The sequence below is a fragment of the Macaca nemestrina genome, chromosome 6, assembly GCF_043159975.1.
Source record: "Macaca nemestrina isolate mMacNem1 chromosome 6, mMacNem.hap1, whole genome shotgun sequence".
Classification (NCBI taxonomy): domain Eukaryota; kingdom Metazoa; phylum Chordata; class Mammalia; order Primates; family Cercopithecidae; genus Macaca; species Macaca nemestrina.
The window spans coordinates 157,610,985-157,620,079 of record NC_092130.1 but is presented as its reverse complement, the minus strand read 5'-3'; the positions used below and the strand labels follow the sequence as shown (position 1 = coordinate 157,620,079).

The window sequence follows — 9,095 nt, the reverse complement described above, 5'->3', positions numbered from 1 at the left end:
TTGTCTTAGGTTTTGTGGTAGGCAGGACTTTTAAGAGGCCCCCAAGATTTCTGTCCTTAGTATACAGGCCCTGTTTAATGTCTTCCAAGCTATGTGTGGAAGAGACTTGTGAATAGCATAGGATATTATTTCCACTATTAAGTCAGTAATTGGTTGCCTTTACGTTAATCAAAAAGGAAATCATCCTGGGTGAATCTAAGCTAATCAGGTGAGTCATTTTAAAGACAGTCTACAAGTTAAAAAAAAAAAAAAAAAAAAAAAAGTCTTTCAGCTTGATTTGAAGCATTAGCAGTTATTTTTCTTCGAGGTCATTAGATGATAAGCAAACAGCCACATTGCAAGCTGTCTATGGAGAGGGGCAGCTGCTAGAAGCTGAGGACCTCAGCCTTATAAAGAGAATTCTTACAAAGAAGAGAATTGCCAAAACCTACAGAAGTTTAGAAACAAACCCTGGGCTCCGAATGAGAATGATCACATGGCTGGCAGTTTGATTTTAGCTGTGTGGTTTCCTGAGCAGTGAATTGAGCCACGTCATGCCCCGACTCCTGGCCTTCAGAAACTATGAGGTAATTTTTGTAATTTTAAGTTGCTTAATGTTTAGTTGTTTCTTGCACAGCGTAGAAAATAAACGTGATTTTTTTATATCCTAAAAATCTGGTTAAAAGCAGCATTTGCCTCATAGCTTCCCCGGGAGGATTAAACGAGTAAATATACATTAAAATGGTTTCAGAAGTGCCTGGTCCACAGTAAGAGCTATGTAAAGGCTCGGTCTTATGATTATATATGATTGCTTTAAGCTTGCTAACTTGTGCTTTTATCACCTAATAATTCTAAGTGGGGGTGCCAGGATACACCAGTTTTTCACTTACATAAGAAAATAATCATAGCTTCACTAAGTCATTTATAATACACTGTGAAGACGTTTGGCTACATGGAAAATGTTAAGTGGAAAAACTATTTTTGCTTCTTGCAAGCTTCCTGGAAGCCTCCAAAGCAAGCACATGCTGAACATGGCTCATTGCAAACTGTGAAGGAGGCAAAGCTGCTCCTTTAGTTTCCAGACCTCCGCATTTGCCTCACCACCTTTTGAAGCTTTTTATATAGATATATTCCCACGCATATGCATAATTTTAAATACATGCATAAATGTAATAAAAATATAGGTATTTTGTTTCAATCTAATTTCCCTCTTTTAGTTGTGGGATTGGCCTTTCTCTTCTTATCACTTTGCCACCTCTCCTAAGTGACTTCACCCTTCCCAACATCATACGTTTACCCAAAACCACAAAACACCTAATATGCCTCCTACTACACACACAGACACACACACACACACACAGACACACGCACACATATACACAGATAGGTTGTCCAGACATGGTTTGAAAATGTATTCACATTGTCCATATGATACATTTTATTAAATATGCAATTTTATTTATATGCATGTATAAATATATATTTATGCATATACATAAACATATGTGTTTATTTCATACTTTACTTTTCTCACTAAACAATTACCTCATGAAAATACCTTCCTGCCAACTTTATGTCTTTGCTCTCTTCCCCATTTTTAATGTTCATCTCCCTTCCACAAAAAAACAGATCCCACCCTACTTGTCAATGGTCTCTTATTTCACCAACAGAGTGGTGTGGGCTGCATCATGGTAGGTGGGAGGAAGTAGGGAGGTGAATGGGAGGTTTGCATGGAGCTGTGTGGGCTATGCTGACATGCTGAGGGATGTCACTGTTAGGCAAGTGGCCATCTTCAGAACCTCACCAGAGTGTTTTCAATTCAGGAACGCGTATGCTTTACAGGTCTTCTTTAGACAGCATTTGTGGAAGTGATGAAGTGCACGGTCCACACTGGCCATATGACAGCCCTGAATCTCTTGACCTGACCAGCCAGTGACTAATTTCTGGATTCTGTCAATTCTTGGACTTGAGACATGGTTTTCTTATTGAATCAGTTGTAATAAAAACCTAAGTCAGGCCTGGTGCGGTGGCCTACACATGTAATCCCAGCACTTTGGGAGGCCTATCTGGGCAGATCACGAAGTCGGGAGTTCGAGACCAACCTGGCCAACATGGTGAAACCCAACCCCATCTCTACTAAAACTACAAAAATTAGACAGGCGTGGTGGTGGGCACCTGTACTCCCAGCTACTTGGGAGGCTGAGGGAGGAGAATTGCTTGAGCATGAGAGGTGGAGGTTGCAGTGAGCCGAAATCACGCCACTGAACTCCAGCCTGGGTGACAGAGCAAGAGTTCATCTCAGAAAAAAAAAAAAAAAAAAAAAAAGGAAGAGGAAAAAAAAGAAAAGAAAACCTAAGCCAGAGCTTTGTTTGAAACCAGGTAAAGGAGCTACAATAAAGCAGATGTCAGTGAGCTGCTGATGAAAGAGATCAACTTTCTACTCCTATTTCAAATTTTTAGCAAAAAATCATATACGTTTATAAGAAAATGACTAATAATTGTTTTCCACACGGCCTAAGAAAACAAGGTATTATTTAGGATTGAATATAGATTGTCATTTCAGAGTAAGAGTGGAAAACTGTTACGGATTGAATTGTGTTCCCCAGTGTATAGGCTAAAGTCCTTACACCAAGTATTTCAGACTGGGACCTTATTTGGATGCAGGGTTTTTATAAAGGTAATTATGTTAAGATAAGATCATTAGCCTAGGCCCTAATCCTCTATGACCTGTGTTCTTATAAAAAGGAGGACTTTGGAGACAGAAATGCACACAGGGAGAACACTATGCAAAAAGACACAGAGAGAAGAAAGCACCTACCAGCAAGGAAGAGAGGCCTGTACCAAATTCTTCCCTGACAGCCCTCAGAAGAAATCAGCCCTGCTGGCACCTTGACATAAGAAAATCGATGTTATAAATGTATGTAGGTTGTGGTACTTTGTTACAGCAGCCATAACAAACAAGTACAGCAACTTATGACCACAAACCAAAGGTGGTCTATCACTTTTATTTTTACATAAAGTTTTATTGGAACACAGCCACAGCCATTTGTGTACATATTGCCTACAGCTACTTTTGCACTAAATAGAATAACTGAATAGTTGCGAAGTGAGATCATGTGGCCCACAATGCCTAAAATATGTATAATCTGTCCCTTTACAAACAAAGTTTGCCAAGTCTGACACAGAAGTCTTATTGTACATCTTCTGTGTCCCAGCAGTCCCAGCCTCCCAGGTCAGTCACTCCCAGCTAGACTCATGCTCTCACACTTGCTTGGGTAAGATTCAGTTTCTCCACAGGTTCTTCTCTATAAACCTTCCAAGATACTTCCTGGATTCCAGTACTGACCATGTAGAATGCTTTTCTAGAATGTCAGACTTCTTTTCATGTAGAAATGGTGACTGTGTTTTTTGTTGTTGTTGTTTTGTTTTGTTTTAAAGCCACTGAGGATTTGTAGTGAGCATTCCTTTATCTCTTGCACAGATGACCAGCTGTCCATATCCTCTATCACTTTCTCAAATACTAATGAATGCATACGATGGGCCACACAATATTTTACACTTTACATTTATTAGAGAACTTATTTTTCACAATAAATTTATGAGATAGGTACTAGCATTAGCTCTATATTACATATAATAAATCTAAGGAACAGTGAATTTGCTTTTAGCTAACATAGACAATGCCACACTGTGTGAGGAAACTCAGCTACAATTGCAGGCATTATGCCCAATGATGCAATACTCTTACTTATTTTGCTATGCTTCTGTCGTATTTTTCCTCCTGCATTACACAAAATGCAGGGTCTGGAAGTCCAATAGTTATACTACTTACTCATTGTTACCAGGAGACTCTCTTCTTTTGTCTCTCAAAAATGATACCTGCTATGATTTACATACAATCAGATATACCACTGGTATTCCTTTTAGAGACAAGAAGGTTCTTGTCTGATTTCCTTGTCTCTACCCTGCATATATCTATACTCTATACTCATTTGTCCTTATGTCCCTTTGCCATACTTCCCTGGTCAAAAATCTAAGCTGGTTAAGACCAACTCCAGGGCATTCTGTGCCTGCATTTGATTACTCCATCCTCACTTCTGGGTGGCCCAGAAAGAAAACGTTGAAAGAAAATACTCTTCAGTAATCAGAACATCAGGTGATACAAATAATTGTCCCCTTGGTATACGAAGAGAATAGCCTCATATGTGGATCTATACTGATCCATTGCTCATTGCTAACTAGTTGGTCAACTGGTCAGATATTTAAAAGACTATCACTAGAAAACAGATGGCCAAGAGGTCTAAAGGAGATGTAGGAATTATCCTGTAGATACCCTGCTGTTCTCTTCTCAATCAATGTGGTGATTGCTCAAAGGGCTCATGCTCCCAAAGTGGTTTTGTTATAGGAGTTATTGAGAAATTATTTTAGGCAGACAGAAAGGAAAAGGGGTCATTGGGAAGTTTTTGTTTCTTTTAAAGCAGCTACAGAAACGTTTATTGTCTAGCAGGATAGCCCTGGCTTTTAGAGCCTGGCCGGCAAGCTTTGATGTAGATATGCCCTCCATTATGAATTGGGTCCACCCAAACATGGCGATTCCCGCTGAGTTCTTCTTGCCCTTGCCCCAACGTGCCTGGCAATGTGGTCGCCTCCACATATCCCCACTTATGTAGAACATCAAGGTGCCCTTTATTTGCATATTAAAAGACTAGGGTGGGAGGGCCAGTTTTTTCACCGGTTACGTGAGTGACATGCCTGGTTAAACCAATCCCCTGAGCCCTATGCAAATCAGACACCACCTACTCCAGCCTCCTCATATAAGCAGCCACTTTTCCACTGCACACGGGTTTTATTCTTTGTTCTAATCCCCCCTCCCTCTGTCTCTGTGCAGGGGAGCTGTTTTCTTCTTCCTTCTTTCTTGCCTATTAGACTTTTCACTCCTTAAAACCACTCCACGTGTGTCCATGTCATTAATCCTATCAGCACAAGACCAGGAATGGCAGTGTTCCTCCAGTCATCAGAGCTATATCAGTTTGGTTTGCAGAGATAAGAGCTACAAATTCCCTTTTTTTCTCATTTAAATGCATCTAACTATGTGCTGGGTAATCAACCTACCAACAGAAGAAATCATAGGGAAGCTTCAGATATGGATCTAGCATATAACTGCTAAGGCAGGAGTCTACGACCTTTCTCTGCAAATAGCTAGATAGTAAATATCTTAGACTTTGTGGGCCATATGGTCTGTATTGCAGAGACTAACTTTTGCCATTATAACCCAAAAGCAGCAATAGGGAATACATATATCAATAAGTGTAGTTGTAACTCAATTACATTTTGTTAAAAACAGAGACAAGACTTTACCAAGAGCTTTAGCTTGCAAACCCTGTCCTGAGGTTATCATTCAGTTACCTGGTGACAATATAATTGATTACATTATGCTTTCCCACCATGAATGAAGCAGTTGTTTCTTTTAAAAGAGCAGACTACTGAGTCTGGTATGGATTTTTCTCTCCTCCATGCAGTGCTTCTGCCAGGCCTACCATTTGTGCATTTATGCTTCCATTTGTGGCATCACCATGGTATTTCACTCGGTATCACCTTTAACAATTGCCAACTTAGAGGGAAGACAGTGGGACAATGGCATAATGCCCACAGCATTTCCCAGTGATATCACATACCCCATCACCCAGAAGCAGCTGCCTTGATGGAATTGGAAAGGCAATTTCAGCTCTAAATCACCACAAACCTTCAGTGGCTTAAAGACAATCATTATGTCTACATCAGCATCTGGCTGGCTAGCTGTGGATCTGCAGATCATTCCTGGGCTTGCTTGGGCTTTAGCTGAGGTCTAGTGTATGATTGTTCCTCACATATCTCATGTATAGGTGGAGGCTGAAGTCATAGCGGTTAGTTTGTATCAGGAATGTAAGAGACTGAAAGGGCACACACAATGTCTCTTAAAGCCTTTGTTCATCACAGAACTGGCATAGTCACTTCTGTTTATAATCTATCCATTAAAGCAAGTCAGCAGGTTAAGCCTAAAGTCAGACTGGTGGAAAAACATATGAAGCTGGATAGGGAGAAAAGGATAGGAGAAAAGAAAATTGAACATTTGCTGAAATAATTTAATCTACCAGGGATGAGCTGAAAGCATAGTTACAGTACTCTCTGAGACCTATTGACCAGTACATTGAGTCCTAGTGTATATGAAATATGTGCTAACCCAGTATCCAGTAGACAGTGCCATCTTGCTGTAGCAAGAATGAATGTATCGTGGAACTAAGTGGTAGAGTCAGGAGTGCCTGCTTTCTTCATGTTACCAGAGAACACAGTTTAACAATTTTTAGCCTCAGAATTAATCAACTGAAACCTAGTGCCAAAACAAGGACTATTTTCACCAGGAATCCAGTCAGGGCTCCAATTAATTGGCAGCAGAGACTATCCCCTGGCTATTTTGGGCTCTTTGTAACCCTAAAGCAACGGACAAAAAAAGGAGCATCACTCTATGACCTAGTGAGCTTGATCCCAATTATCCAGGAGATACAGAGTTACTGATGTATGCTGAGGATAAAGAGAACAATCCGGAACAAGAGATTTACTGAGGTGCTCTTAGTACTCCAATTGCACAATAGTCCTGGGCAATTGAAATTGCAGCAACTCATTCCAGAGAAGATAATCAGATAGTAGGTAACTGCAGTAATGAAGGTTGGCACACTCCGGGCAGTCATGATACTGACCAAAGATAAGGGAATATGGAATGAATGGGTGGTAGAAGAGGCAGCTATGATGACCACCTCGTGCATTAGGAAATTGACTGTAGTAGCTATGTTTAAGCTGTTATTACTATACCTGTGATGGCTAGCATTTTAGGTTTCTCCTATTGTTTGGGAAGATGATGGGCTGTACCTATGCCCAAGCTTTGGTAATCAAATTGTTATAAAATATTATCCTATCAGCTAAAAAATCTTTATAAATGCATGTTTGCTTTTTGGATAAGTACATTTATTTCATGTTTAAAAAGTTAATACAGGTCAGTTCTCTGAGTAGCCCTGGAAAAATCCAGTTATCCCCATTCCAAGTTATTTGCTTGTTGTTCTCAGGAATAACTGTAGAATGTGTTGGGATGCAGTATGCTAAGATAGCAACGAACTGCCTGAAACGGCCTGGGTCTTATTCCTGTTGCACCTAAAAATGTAACATCTTGCGATACAGAGCAAATCCCCAGGACAGTCCCAGCTTTGTTCCTCTCTCCTGCTGCACCTAAAAAAATGTAACATCTTGGGATACAGAGGAAATGCCCAGGACAGCCCCAGCTTTGCTCCTTTCTCACCTGGAAACAGGATATCCTTTAAAGCTTTGCCCAGTCAGTCACCATGCCCCTGAGGTATATGACCCAAGGCTGCCTTTCAGTGTCCCTCAGCTGTGGTGCAAGTAAGGCACGTGCAGTCAATACTCCATCCATCCTGGTCAGTTTCTTGAGCCTTGAGGGACTGACTCATGATAGATGCTAGGCTTCTTTTGTCTCTTGTTGCCTATCTCTAAATAAGAAACTCATTTCATGTAACTTGTAGTATGTGAGTATATTTCTGTATCACTGAACTCAAATACGTAGGTAAACAGTATATTAACTTGCCTGACAGTTCAAAATCTATCATTCAAAAAATAAAAATGCACATTTGAAAGATTTCTATTTGTCCTACTTATTTTCAGTATTAGTCTATTTTGCATGTTAGCTAGTTATGAATGTCTGTACTCAAATATAGGGAAAAAGTGTAAATTTTTTTTCTTGATTTCAAGTAACTGAGATTTCAATAAAAGGCTTTGTTCGTGTCTTCTTTTTTTCCACATTTTGATTCTGTGACTCTATTCTTACGTAATAGAATAAGTGCTGAGCTAGCAGTTGGGGAATTTGGATTTTATTATTGTCTCCATCCTTTATTAATTTTGTGATTTTATGCATGACACTTAATTGCACTAAAAATGTATTTTATAATCTGTTAAAAGAAAGAGAACTTATAAATTAACTCAATTGAAATCTTTAAATAATCTCTAATGTAAGAGTCCCCTAAATGATATATGTATTTATTTTAGCTATAAAATATTATTTGAATAAGGAATAACTATTCATTTAATTTACATGTATATCAAAATATTCCTCAAATAAAGATGTTTGACCAATGAAACTTGATTTTAGATGCCAATTTCAGAATCTGAAATAAAATACTTTATTTATTATAAAATAATTTTTCATAAACTAAAAATGTCTTTGAAATATACATGAACATATATTAAAACAAATATTTTCTATTGACATTTTAGTACATGTAATACATATTAAATACATATTTATTTTAAAATAGTTTGTAAAATTTACTTAAAATACTTGTTATTGTACCTGTGCACTTTTCATTTTAAAATAACATGTTTTTCATAAAACAAATAAAAACTATCTAAAGTATTTTTTTTCTTTACAGGTTTCTATAAAGAAAAAAAAAAAAAAAACCTACTTTACAAGAAAGAGCAGCAAGGAGAATATGACCTGTCTCTTCAAGAATGAATTCTAAGAAGATTAATATAAAAACAAATCCTAAAGACCAATTTCTAAAATCAAGGGCAAATAAGAGGATAGGATTATCTTTAAAGTACTTTGGGCTGAAAAAAAGGGCAAGGAGCTGTTATTCACTAAGGAACACATTTATACCTTTCTAGAGCAGTTCTGAAAAAATGAAAGATAACTGCATAATAAGAACCACAAGCAAAATTTTTCCTATGTAATTCCCTCTATTCCCGGATGCTTTTCCCCAACCCATCTTATCAAATAAACCTCAACCCTCTGACTCTTTCATCTTTTGCCCGGGATCCTCCGTTCTGTTGACTTAACAGTCCATACTATTCTATCTTGGATTTTTTCATCCCTGTGCCTAATTTAGCCCTCGCTGGTCCTGTTTGTTGTAGACTAGTTATTATACACATACGTCGTCAACAAGGTAAAGCAATGGACACTAGTCTGTGTGTCAGCCACATCTCCCAATTGTCCTTAATCAATTTTCTTTTGCTCATTTCAGAAAGTCTTTTGAATTACTTCAATAAAAGACAAGCGATATATACATATATATGTA

At 38.4% G+C, this 9,095-nt stretch overlaps 1 long non-coding RNA gene across 1 annotated transcript; it reads left to right on the top strand.

Moving 5' to 3' along the window:
• Positions 1-277: 277 nt before the first annotated feature.
• LOC139363625 (uncharacterized) lies at positions 278-8,813 on the top strand. Its single transcript, XR_011624341.1, has 2 exons — positions 278-566; positions 8,451-8,813. It is a non-coding gene; the product is annotated as an uncharacterized lncRNA (long non-coding RNA).
• Positions 8,814-9,095: the final 282 nt, after the last annotated feature.